The sequence below is a fragment of the Cupressus sempervirens genome, chromosome 10 (genome assembly GCF_028749045.1).
Source record: "Cupressus sempervirens isolate cs-2001-9-10 chromosome 10, ASM2874904v1, whole genome shotgun sequence".
Taxonomy (NCBI): domain Eukaryota; kingdom Viridiplantae; phylum Streptophyta; class Pinopsida; order Cupressales; family Cupressaceae; genus Cupressus; species Cupressus sempervirens.
Genome location: NC_143127.1, coordinates 879,504,106 through 879,526,533, shown reverse-complemented (window position 1 = coordinate 879,526,533; position 22,428 = coordinate 879,504,106).

Genomic DNA, 22,428 nt, shown 5'->3' with positions numbered 1-22,428 from the left:
CATGGAAGTCAAACTTGGCTAAATATGGGTGAGAATCTATGATGCATCATAAGACACCTCAACCCACTTAAAGTCGAGAATCTATGACAAAGAGGCCAAATATGGGCATTTGTAAGGGAATAAGAATCTTTGATTATGACATATCTTACCCAAGTGTCAAAGAGAATCCATGAGATGTCATATCCAAGTTTCATGATGATGCAATAGTTTATGGAATATTTGAATTAAAAATCCTTTATTCCATAAAACAAAAATTAGTAAGAAATGAAATTAATGATGGAAAATGGAACTTAGAAAATTAAGAATTTCCATAGTTTGTGAATGATGAACCAATTAATTAACAAAATTAATTAATTGAGGATGATAATTAGAAAGAATAATTAGTACCAATGATAGGATTAAATTATGGGTTATTTAATCCTATAGAGGAAATTAGTAGATGATTGGCCAAAATTGATTAAATAAGTGTGACAATATCCTTTGATGAAAATGTGATGATAGTATGGATTGACTAGGATGATGATAGGTAGACCAAAGCCATGGTCAAATTGATTAATTGACTAAAATTGATAACATGCCAAGGACACATGACATGAATTGATTGATACGTAACATTTAACTGACACTGTAAATGCTACAGGATTGAGATTGATTGATAAGGTTGATCATAATAACATTAATGGAGACTATCAACATTATTAAAATGGTTGATGATGCCATGACTTGACAATGAAAGCCTCAACAATGTAAAATATTGGATAACATGAATGATAGCTTGACCTAGCACTGAGAGCCATGACAATACTAAGGTCAGATTGATAAGATTTGATAGGTTGATAGATTTCCAAGGTACTGAAAGCCACAACAATGCCTAGGATTCGACATATGATGATAAATTTTGGATGTTTGATATGTTTTGTGATGATTATCATTGATTTTGAGTGATTCTAAGTTGATTTGAAATGGTTTTGAGTTGTAATGAAATGGTTTTGAGTTGATATGAAATGATTTTGAGTTCATATGAAATGGTTTTGAGTTGATATGAAATGATTTTGAGTTGATATGAAATGGTTTTGAGCCAATTTGAAATGATTTCAAAATGATATGAAATTGATGTGAAAGAGGATACAAATGATGAAATATGATCAATTTGGCAAAAATACTAGAGTTAGTGGAATGAGAAAATGGGAAAAATTAGTATGAAGAAGTGATGAAACCAAAGATGTGAACCATTTTTGAGCGTCTACAGTTGGGATTGAAGAAGTTTTTAGTACTTCAAATTCTAGTTTGAATGATGGTTGTTAGATACTGAAGCCACATGTCTTATGAAATTTAGAAATTTTTTTTTGATACATTAAATGATCAAGTGGATAGAGTAGTATATTTCACTACCAAATCTAAGTTAAAACCTTCAAGCATTGGATCTATTAGACTTAAATTACCAGATCTTGCTGATTATATACTTTCTAACATTCTTTATCTTCCACAATTGAAAAGAAATTTAATATCACTTGTGCATATTAGACAACAAGGTTATTCAATACATGTGTTTGATGGTATTATTGAGATTAGAAGAGATCATTATCATGTTGTTGTAATGATTGGAGTGGAAAATGATCACCTTTTATATTTGAAAGGTACTCCATCAAGTTCTCAAAATTATGCAATAATTTCATGGCATGGTGTTAATCTTTTTTCCAGCTTGTTATGACATACAAGATTTGGCCACATTAACTATGATAGTCTTAGAATTATGAAATAGAAATTAAATTCAAGGACTTCCCACTATCCCAAAAACCTTTTATCAATGTGATGCTTTCATTTTAGGCAAACACAGTAAACAACATTTCCATGATTATCTGTTTAGAGCTACTAAATATTTGGTTCTTGTTCACTTAGATTTGCATTGGCCTATAGATTTTCCATCAAAAAATGGAAAAAAATAAATAATGACTTTTATTGTTGACTATACTAGGATGTGTTGGGTTTATTTATTAAAAGAAAAATCTAAAGCTTTTGACACCTTAAAAAATTTTCACTTGTGTATTAAAAATGAGATTCAACTCAATATTGGAACCCTAAGAAGTGATAATGTGTTGGAAATGATTGAAAAAGATCATGAGGGAGATTGTTGGAAATGACTGAAGAGATTATACATAAAAATTAATGGAACTGGTAAAGAATGTTCTCAATCATTGTTTTGTCATTGATGTCAAACTTGCTACTTGCAGGAACCACAATTCCTTTAGCGATCCAAATACTATCAATTGGTTGATTGACAAGGAGGAGGCAATCAATAAGATTTAACTAGAGTACCTAGAGAAAGCTTGAAGTTATGATGTTGTAATGAAATACAAGGATTAGCTAAGCCATTGATGAAAAAGTGTATTGATGACATACTCTAAGACATAGAGAGTGGGCCAACTGAAACATATCAAAGATGTAAGGTTCTAGCTAAGTCATTTGTAAAGTCTAACTAAGTTCATTAGAGAGAGAGAGCCGAGCAAGCAAGTTAGTGCCAAACAGATTCTTAGTTGAAGCTAAGCAAGTCCACAGAAAACAAGTGCTGAGTAAATATCAAGTGTCGAACAGAAAACAAGTGTTGAGTAAATATCAAGTGCCGAATAGAAAACAAGTGCCGAGTAAATATCAAGTGTCAAATAGAAAACAAGTACCGAATAGAAAACAAGTGCCGATTAAATATCAAGTACCAAGCAGAAAATAAGTGCCGAGTAAACATCAAGTATCGAGCATGAAATAGGTGCCGAGTAAAGATATAGATGTTGAGTAGGATACAAGTGTCAAGTAACATAGAACAAGCCGAGTATCAGTAAACCAATAATGCCAAGTTGCTACATTATTTTGAAATCGAAGATTCGCTAGATCTGAGCCGACAAGGTTGTTACCTAGAAGTTTGTAAACCAGATACAAGATAAGAGTGATGAGCTAGTGGCACAAAACACCATGTAAAAAGGTTTTTAGCGAAAACAACTAGATGCTAGACAAGGTTTCTAGATCAAGAAGAAATATGGAGTAGATACATTGTATCCTACCTAATCCATTGAAACCCTAAAATTGGAGAGGGAGAATTGAGTGGGAAAGATATTTCAAATTTCTATTTAAGAATTCATAAGGTCACAAGGTAGTAGTGTGGTGGTGAGAAAGTATGAAATCATGAGCTACTAAAGAAAAGTCCTAAGGAGTAAGAGAACAAGGAATACTCTGTTTTGCTGGATGACCACAGATATGATTGCATTGGTTTGATGAGTAAAGAAGACTCAAGGAAACAAAGCTTGAGAGGAAGACAAACTAACAGAACTAAAGTGAGTAAAAGCCAAGCAAAGGATTGAATAGAAGTGTGATCTGTAATCTGCAAGATATGTTGTAAGTTGAATTAGATCAAAGCCATTGTTGTTACTTTCTAGAAATTGTAACAGTTAAGATAAAACCTATGGACTTATGTTGGTTTAGTAGCCATGTTGTAAATCCTTTAATAGGTTGACATTCCAAGTGAATGTTCCAAAGTCCTTTAACCAAGCCCATTCCTAACAGTTTGGTGAAATCCTCTAACAAGGTCACATTTAACAATGTGTTGTAGCCTTTAACAAGGCAGGCTTTTCATAGGGCAGACCATCAAAAGTGGTTAAAATCAATTGCGCAGTTATTTTGTGGGTATCGTCCCCACCCCAATTTTACCTTCTTATTCTTGGAGGGGTTTTGGGTTATCAAATTCTTAGTGTTATGGTGTGATGCATGTTTACTTTTCTTAGTTGTTTCAATATTTAAATTGCATGCATGATAAGTTTAGTTATGCACCATTAAGGATTTGTAGAGAAAATAGAAAAAGTTTTATTATGGCATTTGGACCTTGAATAACTGATTCACCGCCCCCCCCCCCCCCCCCCCCCCCCCCCCCCGCCCCCCCCCACCCACCCTCTCCCCCCTCAGTTATTCTAAAGAATTATAAAAATAATGGTGGTGAGTTCATTCTAAATATTTTGAAAAATATTTCTAGGAAAATGGTATTAAGCTTCATATAGCGGGTATGTGTAGGATCATGGTGTGCCAAAAAGTGGCAATGTGAAAAAAATAGAGTTTGAACACGTCTAAAAGCGCTTCAAAATCTGCTTTGACTTTTTTTCACCTATCAGAGTACCAAACCTGGAAAGTAAGGCCCAAGCCTTATCGGATATCCGATTTGAGATCGGATATCGAATCTCATATTCGATATCCAATCTCACGTCCGATATCCTATATGAGATTCGATATCCAATATCGACGGCATAAAAATTGGAGGGAAAAGGCACAAAAATTAGAGGGAAAAATAAATTTGTAAGTGATATAACTAATTTGAGTTATGAAATATGTAAAGATATAATATATAACCTATAAATATATAATATAATAACATAACTATTATATATAAAATAATATAATCTATATATTATATAATAATATTATATTATATTATATATATATAACATAATGTAAAGATATAATATATAATCTATTAATATATAATAATATATTATGTTATTATTATTATTATTATCTATAAATATAATATATATTATTATAATATATTATTATTATTTTTACTATATTTTAATTAAATATAATAATGTAATATATTATATATATGTTATTAATACATATTATTATTATTATCATATACAAATTATAATCTATAATATATTATTATTATTATCATATGTAAATTATAATATATAATATATTATGTTATTATTATTATAATCTATAAATTATATATATATATATATATATATATATGATTGTTATACTATATTATTATTATTTTTACTATATTATTTCTAGTGGATTCATTTATATGGGTCAAAAGGGCTCACAGGATGACCTATGACCCCTTTCGACACATTCCATGACGAAATATGTCCTTAAGGGATCCTACGACCCCTATGGACATATTAGAATAGTTTATATGGGTCGAAGGGGGTCACAAGATGACCTATGAACCCTTTCGACATATTACAAGATGACATTTATCCCTAGGGGTCCTAGGACACTTAGGGACATATTAGAATCATTCATATGGGTTGAAAGGGATCATAGGGTGACCAATGACCACCTTCTACACATTCCATGATGACGTATGTCCTTAGGGGTCCTAAGACCCCTAGGGACATATTAGAATCATTCATATGGGTTGAAGGGGATCATAGGGTGACATATGACCCCCTTTGACACATTCCATGATGACATATGTCCCTAAGGGTCCTAAGATCCCTAGGGACATATTAGAATCTTTCATATGATTTGAAGGGGGTCATAGGGTGAACTATGACCCCCTTCGACGCATTACATGATGACATATGTCCCTAGGGGTCCTAGGATACCAAGGGACATATTAGAATGCTTCATATGGGTCAAAGGGGCTCATAGATTGACCTATGACACCCTCTAACCCATTAAATGATAACATATGTCTCTAAGGGTCCTAGGACCCCTAGGGACATATTAGAATCATTCTTATCAGTCAAAGGGGCTCATAGGGTGACCTATGACCCCCTTCGACCCATTTGATGATGACATATGTCCCTAGGGGTCCTAGGACCCCTAGGGACATATTAGAATCATTCTTATGGGTCGAAGGAGGTCATAGGTTGACTTATGACCCTCTTTGACACATTACATGATGACATATGTCCCTAGGGTCCTAGGACACCTAGGGACATATTAGAATGCTTCATATGGGTCAAACGGTGTCATAGGTTGACCTATGACCCCCTTCGACTTATTAAATGATGACATATATAGCGAGGGGACCTAGGACCCCTAGAGACATATTACAATCATTCTTATGGGTCAAAGGGGGTCATAGGTTGACCTATAACCCTCTCTGACCCATTACATGACGACATATGTCCCTAGGGGTCCTAGGAACCGTAGGGAAATACTAGAATGTTTCATATGGGTCAATCGATGACCCCCCTTCGAACCATTAAATGACAACATATATCCCTATGGGTCCTAGGACCCCTAGGGACCCATTAGAATCTTTGACCCATTACATGACGATATATGTCCCCAGGGATCCTAAGATCCCTAGAGACATATTAGAATCATTCATATGGGTTAAAGGGGGTCGTAGATTGACCTATGATCCCGTTTGACCCATTACATGATGACATATGTCCCCAGGGGTCCTAGGATCCCTTGGGACATATTAGAATCATTCATATGGGTCAAAGGGGGTCATAGGTTTACCAATGACCCCCTTTGACCCAATAAATGACAACATATGTCCCTACCGGTCTTAGGACCCCAAGGGACATATTATAATTTTTCTTATGCATCAACGGAGCTCATAGGTTGACCTATGACCCCCTTCAACCCATTAAATGATGACATTTGTCCCTAGGGGTGCTAGGACCCCTAAGGACATATTAGAATCGTTCTTATGGGTCAAAGGGGGTCATAGGTTGACCTATAACCCCCTTCGACCCATTACATGACAAAATATGTCCCTAGGGGTCCTAAGACCCCTACGGACATATTAGAATCCTTCTAATCGGTGAAAGGGGGTCATAGGGTGACCTATTCACCCTATGACCTACTTGACCCATTACCTGACGACATATGTCCATAGGGGTCTTAGGACCCCTAAGGACATATTAGAATGCTTCATATGTGTTAAAGTAGGTCATAGGTTGACATATGACCCCCTTCAACCCATCAAATGATGACAAATCTCCCTAGGGGTCCTCGAACCCCTAAGGACATATTAGAATCATTTTTATGGCTCAAAGGGGGTCACAGGTTAACCTTTGACCCACTCCAACATATTACATGATGACATATGTCCCTAGGGGTCCTAGGACCCCTAGGAACATATCAGATTCGTTCATATGGGTAAAAGGGGATAAAGGTTCACCTATGACCCCCTTTCACCCATTAAATGATGACATATGTCCCTAGGGGTCATATGAGCCCTAGGGACATATTAGAATCATTCTTATGGGTCAAAGGGGGTCATAGGTTGACCTATGACCCCCTTTGACCAATTACATGATGACATATTTTCCAAGGGGTCCTAGGACCCCTACGAATGTCTTAAAATTGTTCATGACCCATTACGTGATGACATATGTCCCTAGGGGTCCTAGGACCCTTAAGGACATATTAGAATCTTTCATATCAGTCTAAGGGGATCATAGGTTGACCTATGACCCCCTTCGATGTATTATATGACGACATATGTCCCTAGGGGTTCTAGGACCCATAGGGACATATTAGAATCATTTATATGGATGAAAGGGGGTCAAAGGTTGACCTATGACCTGCTTCAACCTATTAAATGATGACATATGTTCTTAGGGTTCTTAGGACCCTTAGGGACATATTAGAACCATTCGTATGGGTCAAAAGGAGTCATAGGTTGACCTATGACCACCTTCGATACATTACATGATGACATATGTCCCTAGCAGTCCTAGGACCCTTAGAGACATATTAGAATGCTTCATATGGGTCAAACGGGGTCATATGATGACCTATGACCCCCTTTTACCCATTAAATGACAAGATATGTCCCTAAGGGTCCTAGAGAACATATTAGAATTGTTCTTATGGGTCAAAGGGGGTCATAGGGTGACCTATGACCCCCTTTGAACCATTACATGACGACATATGTCCTTAGGGATCTTAGGACCCCTACGGACTATTAGAATGCTTCATATGGGTCAAAAGGGTTCATAGGTTGACTTATGACCCCCTTCGACCCATTAAATGACAACATATGTCCCTAGGTGTCCTAGGACACCTAGGGACATATTAGAATGCTTTATATGGGTCAAAGGGTTGACCTATGACTCCGTTCGACCCATTAAAAGATGACATATATCCCTAGGGGTCCTAGGACTCCTAAGGACATATTAAAATCATTCTTATGGGTCAAACGGGGTCATAGGTTGACCTATGACCCCCTTTGACCTATTACATGATGATATATGTCCCTATGGGTCAAAGGGGGTTATAGGGTGATGTATGACCCCATTTGACCAATTAAATGATGACATATGTCCCTAGGTGTCCTAGGACCCCTAGAGACATATTAGAATCATTCTTATGGGTCAAAGGAGGTCATAGGTTGACCTATGACCCCATTCGACCCATTAAATGATGACATATATCCCTAGGGGTCTTACAACCCCTAGGGACATATTAGAATCATTCTTATGATTAAAAGGGGGTCATAGGTTGGGCTATGATCCCCTTCGACCCATTACATGACAACATATGTCCCTAGGGTCCTAAGACCCCGAGGGACATATAACAATCCTTTTAATAGGTCAAAAGGGGTCATAGGGTGACCTATAACCCCCTTCGACCCATTATATGATGACATATGTCCATAGGGGTCCTAGGACCTATAGGGACATATTATAATCATTCTTATGGGTCAAAGGAGGTCATAGGTTGACTTATGACCCACTTTGACAAATTACATAACGACATATGTCCCTAGGGGTCCTAGGACACCTGGGGACATATTAGAATTCTTCATATGGGTCAAAGGGTGTCATAAGTTGACCTATGACCCCCTTCGGCCCATTAAATGATGACATATATAGCTAGGGGTCCTAGGACCCCTAGGGACATATTACAATCATTCTTATGGGTCAAAGGGGGTCATAGGTTTACCTATAACCCCCTCTAACCCATTACATGATGACATATATCCCTAGGGGTACTAGGGCAATTAGGGACATATTAGAACGCTTCATATGGGTCAAAGGGGGTCACGCTATGACCCCCTTTGACCCATATTACCCATTTGAATATGTCCCTAGGGTTCCTAGGACCCCTAGAGACATATATCGTCATTTAATGGGTCAAAGAGGGTCATAGGTCACCCTATGACCCATTTTGACGCATATGAACAATTTGACTATGTCGCTAGGGGTCCTAGGACCCCTAAGGACATATGTTGTCATTTAATGGGTCAAAGGGGGTCATAGGTCACCCTATGACCCCCTTTGACCCATATGAACAATTCGAATATGTCCCTAGGGGTCCTAGAACCCCTAGGGACATATGTCATCATTTAATAGGTCAAAGAGGGTCATAGGTCACCCTATGACCCCCTCTGACACATATTACCCATTCGAATAGGTCCCTAAGGGTCTTAGGACCCCTAGGGACATATATCATCATTTCATGGGTCAAAAAGGGTCATAGGTCACCCTATGACCCCCTTTGACCCATATTACCAATTCGAATATGTCCCTAGGGGTCTTAGGACTCTTAGAGACATATATCGTCGTTTAATGGGTCAAAGAGGGTCATAGGTCACCCTATCACCCCCTTTGACCCATATTACCCATTTGAATATGTCCTTAGGGGTCCTAGGACCCCTAGAGACATATATCATCATTTAATGGGTCAAAGAGGCTCATAGGTCACCCTATGACCCCCTTTGACACATATGAACAATTCGACTATGTCCCTAGGGGTCGTAGGACTCGTACGGACATATGTCATCATTTAATGGGTCAAAAGGGGGTCATAGGTCACCCTATGAACCCCTTTGACCCATATGAAGGAGTTGAATATGTCCCTAGGGGTCCTAGGACCCCTAGGGATATAATGGGTCAAAGAGGGTCATAGGTCACCCTATGACCCCCTTTGACCCATATTACCCATTCAAATATGTCCCTAGGGGTCCTAGGACCCTTAGGGGCATATGTCGTCGTTTAAAGGGTCAAAAGGAGTCATAGGTCACCCTATGAACCCCCTTCAACCATATGAACCATTCGACTATGTCCTTAGGGGTCTTAGGAGCACTAGGGACATATGTCGTCATTTAATGGTTCAAAGGGGGTCATAGGTCACCCTATGACCCCCTTTGAGCCATTTGAATGATTCGACTATGTCCCTTAGTGTCCTAGGACCCCTAGGGACATACGTCATCATTTAATGGGTCAAAAGGGGTCATAGATCGCCCTATGACCTCCTTTGATCCATATGAACGATTTGACTATATCCCTAGGGGTCATAAGACCCCTAGGGACATATTTTATCGTTTAATGGGTCGAAGAGGGTTATAGGTCACCCTATGACCCCCTTTGACCCATAATACCCATTCGAATATGTCCCTAGGGGTCCTAGGATCCCTAGAGACATATATCGTCGTTTAATGGGTCAAAGAGGGTCATAGGTCACCCTATGACCCCCTTTGACCCATATGAACAATTCGAATATGTCCCTAGGGGTCCTAGGACCCCTAGGGATATATGTCGTCATTTAATGGGTCAAAGAAGGTCATAGGTTACCCTATGACCCCATTTGACCCATATTATGCATTCGAATATGTCCCTAGGGGGACATATGTCATTGTTTAATGGGTCAAAGGGGGTCATAGGTAACCCTATGCCCCCCTTTGACCCATATGAACGATTCGAATATGTCCCTAGGGGTCCTAGGACCCCTAGGGACATATGTCATCATTTTATGGGTCAAAGGGGGTCATAAGTCACCTTATGACCCCCTTTGACATATATGAACAATTTGAATATGTCCCTAGGGGTCCTTTGACCCCTAGGGACATATGGCATCATTTAATGGGTCAAAGAGGGTCATAGGTCACCTTATGACCCCCTTTTACCCATATTACCCATTCGAATATGTCCCTAGGGGTCCTAGGACCCCTAGGGACACATGTCATTGTTTAATGGGTCAAAGAGGGTCATAGGTCACCCTATGACTCCTTTTGACCCATATTACCTATTCGAATATGTCCCTAGGGGTCTTAGGACTCCTCGAGACATATATCATCGTTTAATCGGTCAAAGAGAGTCATAGGTCACCCTATGACTCCCTTTGACCCATATGAACGATTAAAATATGTCTCCAGGGGTCCTAGGACCCCTAGGGACATATGTCATTATTTAATAGGTGAAAGGGTGTCATAGGTCACCCTATGACCCCTTTTGACCCATATGAACGATTCGAATTGTCTCTAGGGGTCCTAGGACCCCTAGGGACATATGTCGTCTTTCAATGAGTCAAAGAGGGTCATAGGTCACCCGATGACCCCCTTTAATCCATATTACCCATTCAAATATGTCCTTAGGGGTCCTAGGACCCCTAGAGACATATGTCATTGTTTAATGGGTCAAAGAGGGTCATAGGTCATGCTATGACCCCCTCTGACACATATTACCCATTCGAATATATCCCTAGGGGTCCTAGGACCCTTAGGGACATATGTCATCATTTAATGGGTCAAAGAGGGTCATAGGTCACCCTGTGACACCCTTTGACCCATATTACTCATTTCAATATGTCTCTAGGGGTCCTACAACCCCTAGAGACATATATCATCATTTAATGGGTCAAAGACCTATGACCCCCTTTGACCCATATTACCCATTTGAATATGTCCCTAGGGGTCCTAGTACCCCTAGAGACATATATCATTGTTTAATGGGTCAAAGAGGGTCATAGGTCACCTTATGACTCCCTTTGACCCATATGAATGATTCAAATATGTCCCTAAGGGTCCTAGGACCCATAGGGACATATGTCATTGTTTAATGGGTTAGAGACGGTCATACATTACCCTATGACCCCATTTGACCCATATTACCCATTCGAATATGTCCCTAGGTGTCCTAGGACCCCCAGGGACATATGTCATCATTTAATGGTTCAAAGGGGGTCATAGGTCACTCTATGACCCCCTTTGACCTATATGAATGATTCAAATATGTCCCTAGGGGTCCTAGGACCCCTAGGGACATATGTCATTGTTTAATGGGTCAAAGGGGATCATAGGTCACCCTATGACCCTCTTTGACGCATATGAATGATTCAAATATGTCCTTAGGGGTCCTAGGACCCCTAGGGACATATGTCATCGTTTAATGGGTGAAAGAGGGTCATAGGTCACCCTATGACCCGCTTTGACCCATATTACCCATTCGAATATGTCCTTAGGGGTCCTAGGACCCCTAGAAACATATATCATCGTTTAATGGGTCAAAGAGGGTCATAGGTCACCCTGTGACCCCTTTTGACCCATATGAACGATTCGACTATGTCCCTAGGGGTCATAGGACTCGTAGGGACATACGTTGTCGTTTAATTGGTCAAAAGGGGTTATAGGTCACTGTATGACCCCTTTTGACCCATATGAACGATTCGAATATGTCCCTAGGGGTCCTAGGACTCCTAGGGACACATGTCATCGTTTAATTGGTCAAAGAGGGACATAGGTCACCCTATGACCCCCTTTGACCCATATTATCCATTCGAATATGTCCCTAGGGGTCCTAGGGCCCCTAGGGACATATGTCATCGTTTAATTGGTCCAAAGGGGTCATAGGTCACCCTATGACCCCCTTTCACCCATATGAACAATTCGACTATGTCCCTAGGGGTCTTAGTACCCCCAGGGTCATATGTCATCGTTTAATGGGTCAAAGGGGGTCATAGGTCACCTTATGACCCCCTTTGACCCATATGAATGATTTGACTATGTCCTTAGGGGTTCTAGGACCCCTAGGGACATATGTCATTGTTTAATGTGTCAAAGGGGGTCATAGGTCACCCTATGACCCCCTTTGACCCATATGAACGATTCGAATATGTCCCTAGGGGTCCCATATGTCATCGTTTAATGGGTTAAAGAGGGTCATAGGTCACCCTATGACCCCCTTTGACCCATAGTACCCATTCGAATATGTCCCTAGGGTTCGTAGGACCCCTAGAGACATATATCGTGGTTTAATGGGTCAAAGAGGGTCATAGGTCACCCTATTACCCCCTTTGACCCATATGAATGATTCGACTATGTCCCTAGGGGTCCTAGGACCCCTAGGGACATATGTCATCGTTTAATGGGTCAAAAGGGGTCTAGGTCAGCCTATGACTTCTAATGACATATATCGTCGTTTAATGGGTCAAAGAGGGTCATAGGTCACCCTATGACCCCCTTTGACTCTTATATATTAATAATATACATATATATTAATAATATACATATTAATATAATTTTATATATATATATATATATATTACACTATTATATTTAATGAGAATATTACGTTATTATATAGATATATTAATAACATACATATTAATATAATAATATTTATAATATATATTATATTTAATAAAAATATTACATTATTATATATATATATTATATTATTATACATATTAATATAATAATATATAATACATATTACATTTAATTAAAATATTACGTTATTGTATATATTGATAACATACATATTAATATAATAATTTATAATACATATTATATATATATATATATATATATATATATATATATATATATATATATATATATATATATATATAACGTTATTATATTTAGTAAAAATAATACTAATATAAATTATATTTATAGATTGTAATAAGATTAACATAAGATATTATTATATATTACTAGATTATATCTTGTATGTTTACATTATGTTATTATATATATATAATATATTAAAATATGCCTTTACATATTAATATCAGTGAAATAATTTAAAAATAAAAAACTAGAACGTTTAAATGGAATTTCTCTGCAAAATTTGAAATTTTTTGAAATTTGACTGTCGAGCCATATCGGATATCCGATCAGGCTTGGTATTTACCAAGCCTGCCCGGTCAACCCCAAAGACATGTTTATAGAGAGTTTTAGTGATACTCAGACTTTGGGTAGCCGTTTGACAATGTTATTTTGATCAAAATTGAATGAAACGAAATGGGTTTTTTAATATCGATCTCTAGATTCCATCAATATAATTTTTGTCAAATTATGAGTTCGATAAGTATTTATTAGTTAATTATCAATGAAGATTATTGTAAAGTGTTTATTGACATATTGAATGAAAAATAGCTATAACTTTCAAACGGTATAACATTTTTTAAATCTAAAAGTTTTGTCCCATTCTATACTTCACCTAGTATAAGAAAAAAAATAAAAATTAAATTTGGTTAAATTTTCTATTAGTTAGGGTGGTCAGACACGAGAGTTTTTTTAATCCGAAAAAGTTTTGGTAGAAAATTCATATTTAATTATTTATTTGGAATAAAAATATCAAAAAATATGCGTTACATCCGAACATGAGTCTAGTTTTCATATCTATAATTATATTAAAAAAATATTATGATTTGATTTTGATTAAGGTGGTGAAACATACACCTACTTTTTTATTTTCGCCCTAAAATTATTTTTTTCTCCTGATAAGGCCTAGTAGTTTAGAAACTACATTCAATTTTTTACAAATTATTTTCTTACAATTTTTTGATATAAAGTCCATAACCACCTCAAAATTATGTGTCAACTTGACGTAAACCTGATTTGCTGATTTTTCACTGCCACTTAAGGCCATAGTTTGGTACACCATGATCCTGCACATACCCTAGCTATTCCTTATAACCGACAACAACATGTTGTGGTAGAACATATGATTAGAACATTCTTGAATTTGGAAAGATCTATGATATTTTTAAAAAATGTTAAATAAATGTTTTGGAGAGAAGCAATTCTTTGTTTTGTTTAGATAAAGAACCTAACTCCTTCCGCTGAACTATGAAATATAGCATGGCCATCTTCCAAGTGTAATTTTTTTTTGGATTTTTGGTTGCTCTTATTATGCTTTAATTCCTATTCAGCTCAAAAATAAATTGGAAGCTAGGTGTAGAAATGCAAATTTTTTGGAATATTCTACTACTTCCAAATCTTATTGTCTATATGATGATTAAATTTTGTTATTTCTAGAGATGTTATATTTCTTTAATTTGAAAAGGATGCACACAGTATTGACAAACAACTTTCTCATCTTGATAGATTTCAATCAAACAAATTCTATCATGAATGGGATAATGAACTTCCAAATCTTTAAGGAGGGATTCCCTTTTTAGGTTAATCTTTGGAATTTATAGAGAATGAAGACAATATGAAAGACAAAATTTCTAAAAGATCTATAATAATTTGTGAAGAACCTTTTTAAAGAGAAGACAATAGTTTTAAAAAATCTGAATTTTTTTGTGAACAACCTATTGAAATATAATGTAAACCAACTTATGAAGAATCTAATTCAAAGGCTCTTGAGATTGATAAAACATTAGAGAAATCAATCAGTAGATCAATCTCGACCATGAAATTTCCAAAAAGGTTTAAAGATTTTGAATTTAATTTTTCTATTGTTAATGAACCTCATTCATTTCAAGAACAAACAACAAACTGTGATGCATGGAGAAGTGCAATACAAAGAGAGTATGATGTTCACATAAAAAATGGAACTCGGAGGTTAGTGGAGCCTGCAATTGGAACCAAACCTATTGGTTGCAAGTGGGTATATAAGGACAAATATAAAGCTGATGGTTCACTTGACAAAGCCATATATGTTTGGAAGTGACAAAGCCACCAAACATGGTCAACATTCTTAATGATAATATTGGTACAAGCCCCCACAAAAGTAACAAGATTTGATGAAAAAGATAATTGAGAGACTAGAATGAACTCTTTAAAATTTCCATTATTCACTTGATCATAGGGAGGAAAGAATCTAAAAGATACTCACATTATAGTTAAAAGTAAGGAAATTCACAACACACTGGTAGCCACCCATAAGAAAAAGTTTTATTCTTTTGGAGAGAGCAAGGTTGACAAAGATCTTCTGGTACACAATAACAACCTAACTATCATTCCAAGTACAAACTACAGTCTCCCTATTCACCTCAAAAAAATATGGGTTCATTAATGGAGGAGCATCCTAGGTGTAAGGGCAATCTTGCATCACCCAAAAATATTGGCTTGCTAGTGGAGTTACATTGTGATACCAAATGTATTGTAGAATTTTTTACGGTTTTTGCTTAAAAATATTTTGAGCTTTGGATTTGAAAACTTTAGAAGCTCAAAAATAATGTCGTACCTGGGCTGACTACTAGTTGCACACCTTAGGAATTGTAGCTCAGGAAGTAAAGATTCTGAAAACTAGTTAGAGTTTATAATTGAATGTATATATTGAAAGTTATGGAATCTGAAAGTTGACGTACCTAAAATAAAAATTAGAGAATACCCTATGTAATAAATTAGAAAATAATTTTAAATTAGATTATTTTGTGCTCAAGGGCTAGGGTTAATGTTTAGAACCTTCCTGGGTGTTAAAAAAATTATTATATAAAGAAGGCCCATAGTAATATTTAGGCAGTTTGGGGTGGAAGTTTGTGGCTCTTTGTTGAAGAGTACTATAAAGAAATTGATGGTGTCAATTTTATATTGTATGTTTGAAAAATCTATAATTCGACATTACTAGAGATAATAAGAAGCCAATTTTTTGTTCGAAGATTTTATTTTTGTTCTTTATTTCTGTGTGTATTTGTGGTATTAAGGGTAGAACCCTTTATCAAGTGGTATGAGAATTACCCCTTTTTAAGTTGTATTAGAGATGGAGTTCATAAAATTATAATTATATCATTGAATGTGAGGCAATTTTCACTAGGGTTTTAGTGAAAGCACAAAAAATGCATCTATAAAGGGAGCTTGCCAGAAGAGTTACTAGTGTTTTACATGAGGGTTTTACATTCCTCCAGAGACAAATGCAAGCATTAGAAGAAAAAATGTGTTACGGAATGAATCTTCTTGTAGGAGAAAAAAGAGAGAATGAAGGAGAAGAAGAGGAAAATGTCAAAGAGGAAGTAATTTTAAACCCATAAGAAGAGAGGCTTTTTAGGGCCATTTTCAAGTTTGGAAAAAGAACTAAGTTTGAGGTTCCCAAATATTAAGGATATATTAACTTGGAGGAATTGATTGATTGGATCAATGAATTAATAGAATACTTTACGTAATAAGATATTGAAATTATAGATAGAGTAAATTTTTTGAAGGCTAAACTAAATGCCCACGCAAAGATATGGTTGTAGGAGATCCAATTGGAGCTAAATATAAGATGGAAGGATAAAATTAAAATATGGGATGAGATGATAGCTAAGTTGAAGAGACAATTTATTTCCATGGATTATGAGCTTCATCTACTTAAGAAAATGCAAGGGTTGAAGCAAGTAGGAAGATTTTTGTAGCAGTATACAAAAGAGTTCTACTGAATTCTCATCAAAGCTAGGTAGGCAAAAGCCGACAAGGAGAAATTTGCATATTATTTTCATGGTTTGCAACCAAGCATTTACAAATAATTGAGTATGGTCAAAATGAATTGTATTGAAGAAACATACCAATTTTCCTTAAGAGTTGAGGAAAACGTAAGGAATAAGTTTGATAACAAAAATAGTGGAATAGGTCATGGTGGAAGATCTAGTGCACACTTTTATGGAGGCTAAAATGATGATTAGAAGAGGAAGGATGAGGGTAGAAATAGTAGTCATAACCAAAAGGAAAACCTTTCCAATCATTTCAATGATCAAAATAATAGAGATAAGAGAGGAAGAGGAAGAGGGAAAGGATTTGGTAGATTAGGTTTTTGTGGAACCTATTTTCACATTGTAGAAGAAGGCATAGGAAATTTGGTTGGCCTCAACTCCAAGGAAGGATATATTAGAGAACTGAATTTCAAGTTAGATTTGTACGCATTTTCATGAGGATGCCAAATCATCATATTTTGAATGTGATAAAAGAGGAAAAACCCAAGATTGGTGAGAAAGGATTAGTGAAATTCAAGATTGGAAGCTACCACAATGAGGTGTTATGTGATATAATACCTACAGTCATATGTCATGTGTTGTTAGGTAGACTATGACAATTTGATAGACATGTTGAACATGATTGTGCAAATACCTACACTTTTAAAAAGGATGGAATGAAACATAAGCTAAAGCAATTGAAGGATATAGATAAAAATGTATATATAGTGCTGCAAGAACACATTTTGTTGATGAAAATTAGTTCCTAGATTCACTAAATATAAGGTATCCCAGAACTCTATACGAGGGTGGCACTAGGGGAATGCTTTACCATCTATTTCTCTTCTTCAATTTTTTGATGAATCATCTCTTGTTGGAATCACATGACTCAAGGAAACTGAAGCCTTTTGGCTTAATTTGGATAATTATTTGATGGTGAAGTCAATCAATGCAAATCTTCATATCCCCTTCCACCTTTCGAAAAAAATTATCAAAGAATATGAAAAATAAATGTTTATTATTATTCTCTTAAAATCCAAATTAATTATTATTTTTTAAAATTAAAATTTAATTAAAAATAAGATTAGATGAAAAAATTCAAATGATTAATAAATTTCAATTCATTCTTCATTTCAAATTTTGTACTTAACTATTAATCTTAGACACAATTTTTCTATATCCTAAGCAAATAATTCATAAAAGCATTTTTAACTTTTGAACCATTCTTTAACTTAAAAGCTATAATTCAAAAAATTTTGTTCTTATATTTTTACTTACAATATTTTTTATGGACATGTTGAAGTTTTTTCTTATCAGTAAATGTTCGAAGCCTTGTATTATGGGTACGAAAGAACAAGGCAAGAAAATCTCTACTCTTGACCGGGACCAAAATCCTATATTATACAGATTAGAAGGGGAAAACCCCTGTTTACACCATTTCATTTAATTTAGATAAAAGTATTTTAATCAAAATACTCTTTTAAGAATATGAGAAATAAGGTAATTCTTCCCCATAGCTACTTTTTTGCTTTCTAGATTTCAAAATTAGGCTGGAAGCTATGTCCAAAACACTACTAATTTCCACATAACGTTAGAGGTCAGCTTATAAAACTATATAAATAAACAAGTTTGTAATTTTTATACTTTCTAATTTTTAAAAGTATTTTATATTTTCTAATGTTTCTATTCTTTAGAACTAGATGTACATTTATGTTTAAATTGTGTTGGAAGATTCACAATTTTTAGATCGGGCAGAACTAATTTCTAGCTCCCTCAGAGACCAATTGAAAGGTGTCCTAAATCTAAAGAAATATTTCCTCATGTCTTCCTACTTAATGTACATGTTAGCTTTCACTCAAGATTTGCAACAATTTCCACATGAACCTTGGACTAAGGAGATAACCATACATAGTTATTGCTCTTTGTTGCATAAAGATAAAGCGTTAAATGATATTAGAAGGGTTCATGATGTTTTCTCTAGAAAATTATTTTTTGAAATGAAAAAATATTAGCAACATAGAGTTTCACCCGAGTCTTAGAAATTTGTCCAATCTTTTGGTAGCCCATGTCTTCAATTCCCAAGGCTTACATGTTTGATAATAGTAGGTTTTTATGAAGAACCTATAGGTCTTCCAAGATTTTCATTTGATTGTTTAATCTTGGAAAAAGTAGCATGATGATTAATTTCTTTGATAAATAAATTCTCAACTGAAGAAGCCTATGATATTGTCTTACCACTCAAACTAGCCAAGCTATCATGTGGAAGCATGGAAGATGCCAAATGTATAAGCTCTAACCTAGTTAAGTTTTATTTTGGTATGTATCAAGCTAGAATGAAAGTTGATAGCAAATTTATCATCCATAGCTAGTTTGATAGCCAAGCTAAAATTACATGTGTTCCTACTATGGATGATTTATGGGAAGACTGTACATATGAACTAAAAGTGAAAAGGTGGGGTTTATCCAGATTTACCATCTCCAAAATTTTAGTTTTTCAATTAAATTTGGGAATAGATATCATAGATATAGAGGATGATGGAACATATATTCTAACTTCTTAGGAAATTCTACCTGGAAATATTGTCATAAGTTGGTACTCCAAAGAAGAAGATAATATCTTTGAAATAACAACTAATGTGCTTAAAAGGACAAAATCTTGGTCACAATTGAGAAAGGGCACCCATGCTAATGTTAGGGCTGATTCTATTTCTAACATTAACCTCCCCGTTGTAGGTAGCAGAAGGTCTTCTAGAATTTCTGAGAAAAAGGTTCACAAACCTCCCTTTGTACAAAAGTCCTATTCTAGTAGGAAGGCTAAAATGTCAAATCCAACAAGACCTCACCAAGTTATTCAGATTGATAGTGAGCAAGAAAATGACCAAGGTAGAAAACCCATTGACAATAGTGAAAGACTTCAGATGACCTTGGGTTCATCTCCCCCAAGGGTACAGGTTGTAACTACTCTAGAAGTGGTTGTTGGATCACAACGGGATGGTACTACCCTTAACTAGCTTGTGGCCTTGGTATACAAGAAAAGGAGTATGGTGCTAGTTTATTTCCCTTTGGATGAGATTGTAAGTAAGTACACTAATAAGTCTCCCATACCCAAGAGGACCAAAAGCACTGGAAGGATAACTTTCAAGAGTGCAACTAGAAGGAGCATTGCAGAAGTGGCTACTTTTAATCATAAAGAAGGAGTTGACAAAATATATTTGAGAAATTTTGAGGTTACATGCTCTAACTTATGGGTAATGAATTATGAAACAAAGGAGTACTGGGTAGAAGCCTCCACAAAACAAATTGTGCCCCAATCACCAAAGAATGAAATCAAAAAGAAAATACTTAAAAGCTGAAAACAATGTGATGGTTGACTACATAAAGTCATTGAAAGAACAAAGCTCTATTCTCGGTGATCAGTCATAAGCTACCTTTGATTCCAATGCTTCCAGAAACCAATGCTATTAGAAGATCTAAAAAAGGAAAAATGATGATGTTCACAGTGTCTGGTTGGATCAGTTTGGTAAGGAGTCAAGTTGCCAAACTTTTTCGAAATGTGGATGAGATTATTTCCCTAGCAAGGCTTTCTCTAAATTAATCCTGTGCTAAATCTAGGACATGGAAAATAGAAGTTAAAAAACTATTAGCTATGGTGTCTCAGCTAGTAGAAGTAGAAGAGTTTGGGCTAGAGAAGTTCTGTCATGAGAACCCGCTACATAGGTTTAATTTAGGTTGCAAGGAAAAATATTAATAGGAGAGTATCCAACTACAATTCTACCATTTCAAGAATGTAATCTTGTGAAAGGGATTTCAAAGCATGACCAGCTGGTAGATAGAGATTTATAGTCTATTGGTTCATGTTTTCCTAGCCCCTTAAAGAAGGAAGTTTTCATGTAGAGATAATTGTCAAGGAGCATGAAGAACATATGAAATATATTAAGTGCAAAATGGACCTTACATCATTTGGCTTCTCCAAAGAGGAAAAAAGTGAAGTTATTGCAAGAAACTATACCTTGTGACTACCAAGCTATCTAGACATGGTGAATAAAATGAAGATTTATCGAGACATATAGAAAAATCACCTTCAAAGCATCAAAAATCCAAACACAACCACCATGATTGAGTTCATAAACACGATTAGGATGTGGAAATTGGTGCATGGACAAAGAGATGATGAAGATGTTGAGGATAAGGAGGAGGAATAAAATAATTGTAGTTATTTTATGTTTTTCTATTAATTTTCTCAAACTTTCTAGTTGTAGCTCTTATTAGTTAAACTCTGGGTCTATGTACCTTATTTCAATATTGGTTTTCATAACTATTTATAATTGTCTAGAAATTTGGTTATTAGGGAGATTTTTACACAACTTATTATTTAAGCTTAAAACTTCGTAGTGGCAAGGGTTAGTAGTTTTTGATGAATATCATTCTCTGACCTATTTACTTAAAATTTAATGTTTATGCAATATCTTTCTAAGTTTTTCTAGCAATATATATGAATAGTATTGTTCTTTCAAAAGGAAATGTTGATAACTTCAGAGATGTATGCTTTGAATTAGTTCATTATTGATTTAGTGTTGAATCAGTATTGAATTACTCAATGATTCCTCATGTGCTTGATATTTCTTTTCTCTTGGTGATTATCTTTCAAATTTGTTTATATTTTGGAATGTGATCGATACAGAAACTGTGTGTTCTCTTCTTTGTACATAATTGTTTATTATACTGTAATTAATTAGATTGTTTCCTCTATCCAAGAATAGATGGAGAGCCTTATTACTTTTAGGTTAAAAGTATTCTTCTTGTAAAGAGGTGGTTTAGATTGAAAATATAATAAGGGAGTTGAACCTTACCAAAATTCAGAGAGGAATTGTTAATGTGAAGATTTCTCAACTATTGGGAAATGGTATTTGTCTTATGAACTTGGGCATAGGACCTTTCACTCTTTTTCTTTAATCTGAAAAGATCAATCTATTCACCAACATGTAGGAAACATCAATCTTCCAAAATCACACTAAGCTTATTCTTGTTCTCCATTTTAATAGGTTTTTTTTGTTTCAAGGTCCTTTGAGTCTATGCCAAACACTAAAAATCTGCCAAATCTCTTGTTGATTGAAAGGAACCCCTATTTTGAGATGTCTTAAAATTTTTCCATGTGATTAAAAGGATTGAAACACCATTGGAATGACTTCTTCATGTGTGGTGTTAATTTAGGATTGAGCTCCTTAAATGGATGAAGGCTATAGTTTAAGTACTTTTAGGATACTGAGTTGCCTAAGTTTTTGAGGG